Below are 14,523 nucleotides of genomic sequence, written 5' to 3' on the forward strand. Positions count from 1 at the left end.
GGTAGTGCCTGTCTTTTTCCCTGAGGTGGGTTTCTTGTAAGCAAAATGTTGTGTCTTGTTTATGTAGCCAGTCTGTTAGTCTATGTCTTTTTATTGGGGAATTGAATCCATTGATATTAAGAGATATTAAGGAAAAGTAATTGTCACTTCCTGTTATTTTTTTGTTGTTGTTGTTAGAGTGGGGATTCTGTTCTTGTGGCTGTCTTCTTTTAGGTTTGTTGAAGAATTACTTTCTTGCTTTTTCTAGGGTGTAATTTCTGTCCTGGTCTTAGTGTTTTCCCTTTATATTTCTTTGAAGAGCTGGATTCGTGGAAAGATATTGTGTGAATTTGGTTTTGTCATGAAATACTTTGGTTTTTCCATCTATGGTAATTGAGAGTTTTGCTGGGTATAGTAGCCTGGGTTGGTATTTGTGTTCTCTTGGGGTCTGTATAACATCTCTCCAGTATCTTCTGGCTTTCATAGTCTTGGGGTCTGTATAACATCTCTCCAGTATCTTCTGGCTTTCATAGTCTCTGGTGAAAAATCTGGTGTAATTCTGATAGGTCTGCCTTTATATGTTACTTGACCTTTTTCCCTTACTGCTTCTAATATTCTATCTTTATTTAGTGCATTTGTTGTTCTGATTATTATGTGTTGGGAGGAATTTCTTTTCTGGTCCAGTCTATTTGGAGTTCTGTAGGCTTCTTGTATGTTCATGGGCATCTCTTTCTTTAGGTTAGGGAAATTTTCTTCCATAATTGTGTTGAAGATATTTATTGGCCCTTTAAGTTGAAAATCTTCATTCTCATCTACTCCTATTATCCGTAGGTTTGGTCTTCTCATTGTGTCCTGGATTTCCTGGATGTTTTGGGTTAGGATCATTTTGCATTTCGAATTTTCTTTGATTGTTGTGTTCATGTTCTCTATGGAATGTTCTGCACCTGAGATTCTCTCTTCCATCTCTTGTATTCTGTTGCTGATGCTCCTTGCATCTAGGGTTCCTGATTTTTCCCCTAGGATTTCTATCTCCAGTGTTGTCTCCCTTTAGGATTTCTTTATTGGTTCTACTTCCATTTTTAGATCTTACATGCTTTTATTCAATTCCAACACCTGTTTGGTTGTGTTTTCCTGTAATTCTTTAAGGTTTTTTTTTTTTTTTTTTTGCTTACTCTTTAAGGACTTTACCTGTTTAGCAGTGTTTTCCTGTATTTCTTTAATTGAGTTATTAATGTCCTTCTTTAAATCCTCTAACAGCATCATGAGATTTTTTTTAAATATGAATTTTGTTTTTCGGGTGTGTTGGGGACTTGCTGTGGTGGGAGTGCTGGGTTCTGATTATGCTGAATGGTCTTGGTTTCTGTTAGTAAGATTCTTACATTTGCCTTTCTCCATCTGGTAATCTCTGGTATTAGTTTTTATAGCTGTCTCAGGCTGGAGCTTGTTCCTCCTGTGATTCTGTTAGCTTCTGTCAGTACTCCTGGGAGTCCAACTCTCTTCTGAGTCTCAGTGGTCAGAGCACTCTCCTCTGGAGGAGGAAGTGCGCAGAGGCCTGGGTCTTAGCTGTGCCTCCTGGCTGAAGATGAAGGCCCGCAGGTCCAAGAAGCTATGTTGCTTCTGCAGTCTATGCATTCTCCTGAGCAGGCTGGTCTCTGAGTGACCCGGGATACAAGATAGCTAGAGACTTTTAAGAAGGTACTAATAAAATCCAGTTTTACAGTGGTTTTGTCAATATATGTCAGTACCATGACCTAACAGAGAAAAATTCTTTTGAAGATGAAGAAAAATACAGGTAAGACAGTCCCTAAAGAGAAAATATGACTATTCACAATAGAGAAGCTATATGATCCAGCATTTAGTGTCCAGGCTCATCAAGTCTTGAGAGAAGTGTTTCACACAGATGGCCCTTGCTTTGTGGCCACACAAATGGGGAAATGAAGGAGAATTGTCATAATGGCAGCATGGCACATCTGTCTGCCTCTGGCACCTACCAGCAATACAGAATTTTTAAGACTCTTCAAAGGATACCTTTCCACACTTTCTTGGCTCTGACTGATTCTGGGATATCTCCTGAACATTTATGGGCCATGTACTCTCAGCTACCATGCTGTCTTCTTTCTTTCTCTGGTGGTCTACAATAGCTGCTCATGCCTGTTATGGCTGGGGAGAACTGCCAATGCTGACTCTAGTCTGTAGACTGGTCTGGAGATGTCTGTATGTGAAGGAGAGGCTCTAACTGCTGCTCCTAAGAGCATTAATCCTCTTAACTGTGTGAGGTTTTATGCTATGGAGCAATGTAGAATTCCTTCCGTACTTGTAATGAAAGAGTTAATTACTGGACACCTGAACTCTCCATGAACTCTTCAGCTCAGAGTTCTCTTACCCCTCCCATCCAGAGATAGTTCCCGGAGCACTCCTGAACTTTTTACCCCAAGGTACCCCCTCCCAATTGGAAACTGCTCCAGGAACATTTTTTAGATAAGGGGTCTCCTGGAAAAAACCTAGTCCTACCCCTCCCAACTGAAGACTATGCCAAGAACATTTTTGAGATAGGGGCCTCCTGGTACTGTCCCAGAATGTTCCAATAGATCGAGTACATTGCCAAAATATAGGACACGACCCCTTGGTTATGTAAAGCCCCTTGGCAGAACACCTTGGTGACGTAAAACTTGTACTTTTTACCTGGCTATTTCCTATAAAAGCTTGTGAAAAGTTTGGGCTAATTGCCGAATCTCCTCTGCGAGTTTCGACCCCAGATATCTGGTATATGTGCTTTTTATGTTCTTTCTTGTCATTGCTGTAGTATTAAATCTTACTCTCTATACATCTTAAGTTCGGTCTCAGTGTCTTCTTGGGTGCGCGGCTGACCCGAGGCTTGAGTAAGTGCCTCCCTTTGGGAGTTTTGGAGTCTTTCATTTGGTGCGTTGGCCGGGAATCAGCGCGTTTACCCAGAAGTCCTGGACCCGCTCAGAAGTAAGATTTACTGTTCTGCTTTGGTCTGGTGTCTGTGTTCTGTTAATTTCTGAGAGGCCAGGAAGGCCATTCTGTATGAGCGATCGCTGTTCTGGTTTTGCGTGACGCTCTGTGCTCAGTAGGAGCACCAGAGATCGCACTCCGGGAGGGAATGCGAAGTGGGTAAGGAGCAGACGTGCCCAGGTGCCCACCGTCCGATCTGCCCCTGGGAGACGTCCCAGGTGAGATAGGGGAGGACTAAGGACGCTTAGTGGACCCCTCTGTGCGAGATCGTGGGTTCGAGTCCCACCTCGTGCTTCAGGTTGCGAGATCGTGGGTTCGAGTCCCACCTCGTGCCTCTGTGCGAGATCGTGGGTTCGAGTCCCACCTCGTGCTTCGGGTCGCGAGATCGTGGGTTCGAGTCCCACCTCGTGCTTTGGTTTTTTCTTTTGTCTAAGTCTCGTGTCTGCTCTCGTGTCTGCTATTAATCTAGAAATGGGACAATCTGCTGGGTGTGTAGGTGTGGAACTGCTGCATTTGTGTATTCTGAGATTGTGGGTTTATTCTGGCAGCTGCCACTGTGGACCGTGAGGACCCCAGTGGCTGTGAGAGGACGACTGTCTATGGCCTCACGGTCCGCACCCCAAAAGAGATGTTCCAAGGGAGACCCTGGAAGGAGTGCCCAGGGTACAGAACAGTCAAAAAGACCTGGCTGTTGCCTGGCAGAGTGAAGGAGAGAGAGAGTGTACTCTCTGCCAGAGCGGGAGTGGATGTGGAATCCCACCCCTATCAGGAAAAAGAGTCAATGTGGAATCCGACCCCGTCAGAAAGTGGCGTTTGGCTGGTTGTGTTTTGGTCACATGACAAGACTGTGTGTGTGTGTGTGTGTGTGTGTGTGTGTGTGTTAACCCTTTGTCGACTGTAGACTTGGACTGACGTCAGGACAGAATTTGTCAGCAAAGGTTTTAAAAAAGGAAAAAAAAAAGAGAAAAAGAACCATCAGGCCGGTCTTGCCCACCGCGCTCTCGGCGAGGCAGTGCCAGCGGCTCGCAGCGGGCGGGCAGCGCCGGCCAGCCTGGCTGCGGGGCCATCGTGGGGCAAGACCAGCTGCCACCGGCCGACAGGGGCAGCACACGGTCCGCACTCGGCTGGGGAGCCCCAGGCTGCTCAAAAGAGCTCTGAAATGCAGAGCTGGGCTAAAGATTTCCGGCTTTGGTGGCGCAGTTAGGGCTTTGATAGCAGCAGTGGTGCTGAGGTTCTGGCTTCTGCAGGCACGGCAGAAGCAGAGGCTGTCTGTGCCCCGAGTTGTGAAATGCTGATAGTGAGTGCAGCGGCCTGCCGGCCCCCGCCTGCCGGTCCCGGAGTGGCCGTGAAGCCTGCCACAGCTGGGGAGGGGCCGACTACAGCCGCCGTCCCTCCTTTGGCCCCCCCGGAGTCTGCCCGCACTCCCTTGTGCCTGCCTGGCTGCGTGCTCCCTCCCCAAAGACAGTGCAGAGAGCACAGGGCGTCTATCAGGTAGTTAAATAGTTAAATTGCTGCCTCTGCCTGCCTGCCAGCGTTTGTTTGCCACTCCCAGGAGTTTACGCTGCATTCCGGCGCGCAGCGGAGACTCGGCGCTGGGCTCTTCACATCAAAGGATTTGTTTTCAGCCTTTGCCTGCCTCTTGGGTGGGAGAAAGGTTCATTCTCCTGTCCCCTGTATCCTGTCTCTTGCTAACTGTTAACAGAAGAAATTGTGTTCATTTTGAAATATCAGTGGTCTGATGTGAAAACTGCACTCCCTTCTCTGCCCCATGTGTTTTCTCTTCTCAGGCACTGCCCTGAGCTGTGTGAGTTTGTTCTAAGCTCCGGTGAGGGAGACATACAAGGTAAGGAGCACCTGACTGCCAGGCTCTGTTGAGGGTCTCATGTCTGTGGGACTAGAAAATGTCCCATCGATCTGACCTAGGTTATGAAAAGTTACAAAAGTTAAGTGACAGAATATAGATGTAATAATTAGATCCATTGCAGTTAAGAAACAGGAGCAAAGAGAGATAAATGACAAAGATTAGAACTTAGCACAGTGATACTTGCTAATAATACTAGCACTTAGAGATGATCTGTAAGAAATAGGGAGCCAGAAAATTTTAAAAAAAGATAAGAGAAATGAACTGCTGGTCACAAAAGTCAGGGAGACTAGAAAACTTAGTACCTGGCAACAAAAAAAGAAGAAAGCTTTTGGCTAAAGATCAAAGTGTTTACTGTCCTAACAAAAAGAAGAGGAGCCCCCCTCATGACCAAACCCTTTACCTGTTCGTGGCTAAAAATAAAGAGATAGCAGAAAGGGTGCTAACACAGAAGCTGAGTCCTTAAAAGAGACCGGTGGTCTACCTGTTAAAAGCAGCTAAAAAGAGACTGTGTTTTCATATTCCTCCACTAACCAATGCAAAGCAAGTTTAAAAGGTTCCTGGACACTACAGATCCTTGCAAACTGTGGATTCCAGGTTTTGCTGAATTAAAAAGATGAACAGCCCTTCGTATAAGAAATAAAGAACAACCTTGGATGGCCTTGGATGCTATTGAGACTGCCCTAATGTTGTCCCCAACTTTGGGACTCCTAAATGTGACTGAGAGCAAAGGTATTGCCAAAGAGGTTCTTACTCAAAAATTGGGACCCTAAAAGACCAGTGGCACTTGAAAAATTAGACCTGGTGACTGAGGGATGGCCTGCTTGTCTGCACATAGTGGCTTCTGGTCAGAGACACATGATTCAATTGTTTCCCTGGCTGATGGACACATTATTAGAGCTTTTTTTGACAGAACAAGTGACTTTTGCTTCCCCTGCTAACCTGCTGAGTCTTCACCTACTCATCGAAGGAACTTTGGCTCAGAAGGCTGAACTCCTGGCGCTAACCCAAGCCCTGCGGTTGGCTGAAGGCAGAGACATCAAAGACAAAGAAAAAATTCTGGCCCTCCTAGAAGCTCCTGAATGAACTGGGTGAGTTGGGATATCGGGTATCGGCTAAGAAAGCTCAGCTATGTCGTACCGAGGTGCCGACGACGGAAAGCGGTGGCTCACCGAAGCCAAGGAAAAGGCTGTGATGCTGATCCCAACCCCCACCACCCCGCGCCACGTGAGTTTCTGGGAACGGTGGGCTTTTACAGACTCTGGACTAAAGAAAAAGTCCCATTCACCTGGACTGAGGAACACCAAAAAGCCTTTGACAGCATAAAGGCAGCCTTGCTTGCAGCCCCCGCTCTGGCTTTGCCAGATCTGACTAAGCCTTTTACCCTACACGGATGGCAGTAGCCTCATGGTTAAAGGTAAGCGGAAGGCGGGGACAGCAGTGCAGCAGTGGACAAAAAGCAGGTGATCTAGGCCAGCAGCTTCCCTAAAGAGACTTCAGCCCAAAAAGCTGAACTTGTGGTTTTGATACAAGCTTTATAAATGACACTGACAGCGGGTATGCTTTTGCCACTGTATGGAACAATATGCAGACAAAGAAAGCTGTTGACATCTGCAGAAAAAGACGTTCTCAATATGGATAAATGATACTGCTCACATAGTCATCAAGAAGACTATTAAAGAAAATTTTTTTTCCAAGGTTCAGAGTGCCAAAAGCAATAGTTGCCCAGGTAAGTCAGGGTGTGGCCAAGCATTTAGAGGTCAAAAATTACATTGTGTGTATAGACCTCAGAGCTCAGGATAGATAAAAATTAGTTTAAAACTCTAAGACGGACCTTGACAAAATTAATCGTGGAGACTGGCATGGACTTGGTGTTCCTTCCCTATGTCCTATCTCTTGATTCAGTTTTACTCTGTTTAAGATCCTTTATGAAACTCCTATGCCCATCATAGTCTCAAATGATGTGTTTAAACCTATGTTGTTAATAATGCTCTGTATGCTAAGTTAAAAGGGCTTGCAGGTGATACAGAAAAAAGTCTGGTCACAACTGGTTACAGTGAACGAGCTGGATATCCCAAGGACATCTCACCAGTTCCAGCCAGAGATCTGATCTACGTGCACCTGCATCATGCCCAGACCCTAACTAAATTAGTTATTGAGACTGGCGGTAAAGACTGGGTGACCCTCCTTCCCTTTGTGCTTCTCAGAGTCCGAAACACACCTGGACGTTTTACTTCTTTGACTGAGTCTAGCAGGATATTGGATCCCTGTGTTGACTCTTTCTCACCCTCTGCTCTGTTTACCCATTTAAAGGCCTTGGAGGTTGTCAGAACACAGATCTGGGACCAGATCAAAGAAGCTCATGCACCTGAGACTACAGCAGTTCGGTCCTTGTCAGATGACATCGCACCGGCACTCTTGAGCCTCGGTGGAAAGGACCATATCTGATACTGTTAACAACTCCACGCCTCCCACGTCAAGAAGGCTCCTAGCCAGGGTAGAGGCAACCATGAAGACAACTGGACGGTGGCAACTACTGACAATCCTCTTAAACTTCGCTTGTGTCGTGGGGGCCACCCTAAGCCTAGGGAACGACAACCCTCTTGCCCCGATTCAACAGTCATGGGAAGTGCTTAATGGGGAGGGAAACATTGTATGGGCAATCACTGCAGCACATCCCCCTTGGACTTGGTGGCCTGATCTCACACCTGACATTTGTAAGTTAGTAGCAGGATCTCCCAATTGGGACCTCCCTGACCATACTGATCTTAGTAACCCACCCCCTGAACAGCGGTGTGTTTCAGGTGGAATAGGGAACATGTATGGGTGTTCAGGGCAGTTCTACCGAGCTAATCTTAGAGCTGCACAGTTTTATGTTTGCCCTGGTCAGGGTCAAAACAAAGAGCTTCAACAAAAATGTGGGGGGGCATCAGATTACTTCTGTGGCAAATGGACATGTGAAACGACAGGGGATGCCTACTGGAAGCCTTCCTCTGACTGGGATCTAATCACGGTAAAACGAGGTAGTGGTTATGATAAGCCATATCAAGGAGAAAGAGATCCCCATAAATATCCAAACTATGGCGACCTCCATCCAGATGAGGCCGCCATAGGAGCTTATGGGTGTGCTACTGAAAACAGCCCCCCAGGACCATGCAAAGGTAAATACTGCAACCCCCTACTTATAAAATTCACTGAAAAAGGAAAACAAAATCGTTTAAGTTGGCTTAAAGGAAATAAGTGGGGTTGGCGTGTATCCAGTCCACCGAGAGACCCTGGGTTCATTTTTACAATCAGGCTGACTGTGACAGAACAGGGTCCCCCGATAGTACCAGCTCCCCCACAAGTCCCGGCTGTACCAGTTCCACCAACTCCACGGCCCAGAACAGCAAGACCCTCCCTAGGGACTAATACTTCCCTCATGAGGATGACCTTGGCTTCCCCATCGTCCCTAGACACAGAAAGCCGTCTGGTCAGTCTAGTCCAAGGAGCTTTTTTGGTGTTGAATAGGACTAATCCTAATATGACTCAATCATGTTGGTTATGCTATGACTCTAGGCCCCCTTATTATGAAGGAATTGCTCAGATCAGGACTTATAATACTACTTCAGATCATTCTCAATGCCTTTGGGGAGAAAACAGAAAGCTGACTCTGGAAGCAGTTTCAGGAAGTGGACTCTGTTTAGGCCAGGCACCTCAGGATAAACGGCACCTTTGTAATCAGACCCAGAACATCCAGCCTAGCAAAAGTGGTCAGTATCTGGTGCCTCCCATAGACACAGTATGGGCTTGCAATACCGGTCTCACTCCTTGTGTATCTATATCTGTTTTTAATAGTTCCAAAGACTTCTGCATTTTAGTTCAGCTTATTCCTAGACTCCTGTATCATGATGATAGCTCCTTTTTAGATAAATTTGATCATCGGGTCCGTTGGAGAAGAGAGCCCATTACCTTAACCCTGGCAGTACTTTTGGGATTGGGAGTAGCAGCGGGAGTAGGTACAGGGACCGCTGCCTTAATTCAGACCCCCCAATACTATGAAGAATTACGTACAGCTATGGACATTGATATTAGAACTATAGAACAGTCTATAACTAAATTAGAAGAATCTTTAACTTCCCTGTCTGAAGTAGTGCTGCAAAATAGGAGGGGATTAGACTTATTATTCCTTAAAGAAGGAGGACTTTGTGCTGCCCTAAAAGAAGAATGTTGTTTTTATGTTGATCATTCAGGAGTAATCAAAGACTCTATGGCCAGACTTAGAGAACGCCTAGATATGCGTAAAAGAGAGAGAGAAAGCCAACAAGGATGGTTCGAAAGCTGGTTTAATAAGTCCCCTTGGCTTACCACTCTCCTCTCCTCCATAGCAGGACCCTTAATTATACTTATGCTTTTGCTCACTCTCGGCCCCTGCATTCTTAATAAGTTAGTGGCTTTTGTCAGAGAAAGAATAAATACAGTGCAAGTTATGGTATTAAGGCAACAATATCGGGTCTTTCAGGAAGCCGGTACCCAGCTCTAAGATTAGAGCTTGTCCCTAAAAGAAGGGGGGAATGAAAGAGTTAATTACTGGACACCTGAACTCTCCATGAACTCTTCAGCTCAGAGTTCTCTTACCCCTCCCATCCAGAGATAGTTCCCGGAGCACTCCTGAACTTTTTACCCCAAGGTACCCCCTCCCAATTGGAAACTGCTCCAGGAACATTTTTTAGATAAGGGGTCTCCTGGAAAAAACCTAGTCCTACCCCTCCCAACTGAAGACTATGCCAAGAACATTTTTGAGATAGGGGCCTCCTGGTACTGTCCCAGAATGTTCCAATAGATCGAGTACATTGCCAAAATATAGGACACGACCCCTTGGTTATGTAAAGCCCCTTGGCAGAACACCTTGGTGACGTAAAACTTGTACTTTTTACCTGGCTATTTCCTATAAAAGCTTGTGAAAAGTTTGGGCTAATTGCCGAATCTCCTCTGCGAGTTTCGACCCCAGATATCTGGTATATGTGCTTTTTATGTTCTTTCTTGTCATTGCTGTAGTATTAAATCTTACTCTCTATACATCTTAAGTTCGGTCTCAGTGTCTTCTTGGGTGCGCGGCTGACCCGAGGCTTGAGTAAGTGCCTCCCTTTGGGAGTTTTGGAGTCTTTCAGTAAAGGGTCACTCAATTACTAGGAAAAAAAAATACTGCTACTCACTTACATAAAAACAGAGGGGTTGTCTTTTTTTGTATTTGCTTTTTTGTTTTATTTTATTTTTATTTATTTATTTTTTTGAACAAGCCTTTTATTTCAGTCAGGTATCTTGCTTTATGAAAATATTCCACATTCACTCTCTGCTGGCTTTTGCTTTTGAATTGACTCTTTTCTTTTCTTTTCTTTTCTTTTCTTTTCTTTTCTTTTCTTTTCTCTTCTCTTCTCTTCTCTTCTCTTCTCTTCTCTTCTCTTCTCTTCTCCTTCTCCTTCTCCTTCTCCTTCTCCTTCTCCTTCTCCTTCTCCTTCTCCTTCTCCTTCTCCTTCTCCTTCTCCTTCTCCTTCTCCTTCTCCTTCTCCTTCTCCTTCTCCTTCTCCTTCCCCTCTCCTTCCTCCTCCTCTTCTCCTCCTCCTCCTCCTCCTTCTCTTTCCCAGAAAGCATTGACGTTTCTCTTTTAGAAAAATATTTATGTGATGGCACACGCCTTTAATCCCAGCACTTGGGAGGCAAAGGCAGGACGATTTCTGAGTTCGAAGCCAGCCTGGTCTACAAAGTGAATTCCAGGACAGCCAGGGCTATACAGAGAAACCCTGTCTCAAAAAAGAAAAAGATTTATTTTTTTAAAATTGTGTGTATGTATGTGTGCTTCTATAGGAGTATTGTCCATGTGTGCTGGTGCCCACCGAGCTGAGACTTTGCCATCCCACTGGAGCTGGGGTAGCTGTGATCTGCCTGACGTGGGTATTGGAAACTGAACTCAGGTTGTCAGCAAGAGCAGTATGTGTTCTTCACTGGTGAGGCATCTCTTTAGAAATGAGAGGTTTGGTGTGAGCTGAGACATTTGCTGCATGCAATGAGTAGCAATCTATGTATGCTTTGTTCCTGGCCACAGTGTAAACTGAATATATCAACCCTAAGGCCTGCAAGTTTTAATCATAAGCTGTTTTATAAGAACAGAGAAGCACTTATGTTTACCAACTGATAGAGATATCATCACCCAGGCACAAATCTGAGAGAGCTCCTAGAAATGGTACGGCAACTTCTGGAACCACATCTACTTTCCTTTACAGGCTGTGTGGTCTCTCCTACCCTATGACCTTACATGCACATGGCCTATACTGGCCAGCAATCTAAGTCAAAGTACTCTAAGAGCAATTCTAGAACAGTTCCTGTCAACTCTAATTCTTATGGGGAAAATAAGCTAGTAAATCATCTAGCTATCACAAGGGCTGGTTTGGATTAGGATTAAGTCTACAATGTTTAAATCCTTAGTTCTTGAGTTTTCTATATTACAAAACCAGGATTACGCCTTCTAGTAGTAGTTTTACAAATGGGGAAATGAGGAGACGTTACCTCTAAACATGGTCAGTATACTCTATAGGAACAGAGATCATGCTGTAAATGTCATCAGACCCCCTTTAGTATCATGTCAAAAGCTGGTGCTCACAGAGGACTGTGAAAGATGCTGAGTGACATCCCTGGGGTCTCAGATTCCAGGTTTTGTTTTTTCTTCTTTTTTCTTTTCTCAACTTGACACAAGGTAGGGTTGTCTAGAAAGAGAAAATCTCAACTGAGAAAATGCCTCCGTCAGATTGGCATGTAGGCAATTTTCTTGATAGATGTGCTGGGATGCAGCCCACTGTAAGTGGTACCAGCCCTGGCCAAGTGGTCCTGGGTTTTATAGAGATGGCAGTTGACTGTGAGCCTGGAGAGAAAGCCAGTGAGCAATGTTACTCTATTGCTTCTTCAGTTCCTGTTTCCAGGTTCCTGCCTTGATTTCCCTGGACTTCCCTTCATGATGAACTATAAACTATAAGCTGAAACACATCCTCTCCTGCCCAATTTGCTTTTGGTCATAATGTTTTGTCACAGCAACAAAAAGTAACTAGAACACTAGGTGTTAGGTCCTATAAGAATAAAGAATATTCAGGAGAAGTTTAGGTTCCCTTTAATGAATCCCTAAAATTCCTCTGCCTTTTCAAGCCTCGTGTTTTCAATCAGTGCTTCAGCCTGAGTTTACACATCTTTAAGAGAGTCATGAGCTGTGTAGCTGCATTGGTAAAGGCGCTCCCTTCTACTGGGGTCTTTATGTGTTTTGCAGAAGCAGATGGTGCCAGCTCAGGAGTCCTAGCTGGTTGTGAATATCAGAGCACTGGCAGGGCAGCCCTGGTGGCCTCAGGCAGGAAGCATAATGCTACATACCCATATCCACGTGTTTATAATTGGTCATTGAATATTCTCTATAACATGGATGAAGAGAAAGAAGGTGGTAGGTTATGAGGGGTGTTGTTAACTGTTCTCTGATAGGTTGTCAAGAATTAGTTTTCTTAGAGCAGATGTTCTCTTTTTGCAAAAATAGTCCTTAGGTAGTAGGATTGAAGTTCTACAGAAGCATGGTCGTATTATGTGCCCAATACTGCCTGTGGTGGTTTGAATATGCTTGGCCCAGGGAATGGCACTATTAGGATGTGTGATCCTCTTGGAGGAAGTGTGTCACTGTCAAGTGGGCAATGAGGCTCTCCTCTTAATTACATGGGGACAAGTAGAACTCTCAGCTCCTCCTGCACCATGCCTGCCTGGATGCTGCCATGCTCCTGCCTTGATGATAATGGAGTGAACCTGTGAACCTATAAGCCAGCCCCAATTAAATGTTGTCCTTATAAGAGTTGCCTTGGTCCTGGTGTCTGTTCACAGCAGTAAATCCTAACTAAGACACTACTTTATAGACATTAAGTCATTTAATTCTCATAACTAATTTATAAAGCAGGCAAAGTAATGCTTATTTTCAGACCAAACTAGTGAGGTTCTGAGTGGCTGACAAATCCAAGGTCACACAGATAATATGTAATGGACCTGGGATGTGATCTAAGAAATCTGACTCCTTTGTCTATGCTTTTAAACATCATTTCATGCAGAGTGATTTGTACTGAGTTACTAATGTCTTAATTGGCCTACACTTACCATGGGGCTTACTAGCATTTTCTAGAATACAAGGGAGTGAGTGGGCTAGAGGAAGCTTTGTAGAGTCTTTACTGAAGCGAAGATCTGAGAGGAGGGAGAGTAACACAGAAAATCAGGTGCTGAGCTATTCAAAGGGGGCGTGATTTGGCTTGGCCTTCCCATGAATGCCTTCTCAGACTTGGACCTTGCATCACTCGCTTGGTGAAACCCATTGCCTGAGACCTTGAGGAATTGACGGAGCATAGGAAGGAGAAAACATTTCCAGACTCAAGGTGTTGAAAACAGCTTTATTGATGCAATATAAATGATACATAAAGCACACAATATCACTGTGCTGTAATTGTTTCTCCCCCATCCCACAGCTTGACACAAGCTAGGGTCATCTGGGAAGAGGGAACCTCATTGGAGAGTACCTCCATCAGATTAGCACGTAGGCAAACCTACAGGGGATTTTCTTGATTAATGATTGATGGGAATGGCACCACTCCTGGGTCTATAGGAAAGCAAAAAGCAAGCCACATGGAGATCAGTAAGCAGTGTTTCTCCATGGCTTTGCTTCAGGAAGGAGGAAGTCTACCCCCAGGTCCCTCCTCAGTGTTGATGCTTTGAGTTTCTGACCCAATTTCCCTTCTTCACAATGCACTGGAAAGTGTAAGCTTAATTAAACCGTTTTCTCTCCAAGTTGCATTTGGTCATGGTGTTTGTCACAGCCACAGAAACAGACTAGGACAGTTATAGATTTGTGCTTATGTGTATGCCTAAGAAATGTCAGCCCAATTAAGGCAATAAGTATGGGCACCCAAAGTTGCCCTGGGCTCTTTGTATTCCTCCCTGCACCCCTTCAGCCTGTTTTCTTTTCCCAGGTAGCTACATCTTTTACTGGCGACATCTTATATAATGATAGGTTTTATGTAAATAAAATCAAATTATAGTTAATCTCTTTGACTTCTTCCCCTCAGCATGATTAGTTTGAGATCCAGCCAGGATGCTAAAGCATGAGTTCATACTTTTGAATTGCCGAGTAGTATTTCACACTATGACACTAATGGTATAAAGCATCTGTTGTGGTTTGAACTTGGAACGTCCCGTGTAGGCTCATCTGTTTGAACACTTGGCTCCTAGCTGGTTACATTATTTGGGAAGGTAGTGGAACCTTTAGGAGGTAGAGGAGGGAGGGAGTTTCTGGGGATGGTCCTTGAGATTCTAAACTCAGCCTCCATGTCTTGCTCTCGCCCTGCTTCCTGAGTGTGAATGCAGTGTGACTAGACAGCCTCCTGCTCTTGACACCTTACCTATCCTGCCATGTCTTCCTCACCGTGATGGGCAGGATTTCTCTGGAACAACCATTTTTCCTTCAAGTTGCTTTGTCGGGGTGTTTATCCCAGTGGCAGAGATAAATATTTGAGTGCCAGTCTTTAATTCCTCTTTTGAAAACACAAGGTCACAAATGCCAAATGTGGTTATGGATAAAAATATTATAAACTTTAGGTAATTTTTAAAGCAATTTGGATAGGAGATAACAGCCTAGAGACAAAGTTATCTCAAGGCCTCATCAC

At 44.7% G+C, this 14,523-nt stretch overlaps 1 long non-coding RNA gene across 3 annotated transcripts; it reads left to right on the forward strand.

Moving 5' to 3' along the window:
* Nucleotides 1-2,321: 2,321 nt before the first annotated feature.
* Nucleotides 2,322-8,177, forward strand: LOC147004391 (uncharacterized). Of its 3 annotated transcripts, none has more exons than XR_015047440.1 (2): nt 2,322-2,742; nt 7,130-8,177. It is a non-coding gene; the product is annotated as an uncharacterized LOC147004391 (long non-coding RNA). The 3 variants fall into 3 exon arrangements; XR_015047441.1 differs by lacking the exon at nt 2,322-2,742 and adding an exon at nt 4,670-4,798; XR_015047439.1 differs by lacking the exon at nt 2,322-2,742 and adding an exon at nt 5,177-6,043 and having other exon boundaries at nt 7,130-8,144.
* Nucleotides 8,178-14,523: the final 6,346 nt, after the last annotated feature.

This window comes from Mus caroli, unplaced genomic scaffold, assembly GCF_978045245.1.
Source record: "Mus caroli unplaced genomic scaffold, Mus_caroli_1 scaffold_6, whole genome shotgun sequence".
In the NCBI taxonomy this organism is placed as follows: Eukaryota; Metazoa; Chordata; class Mammalia; order Rodentia; family Muridae; genus Mus; species Mus caroli.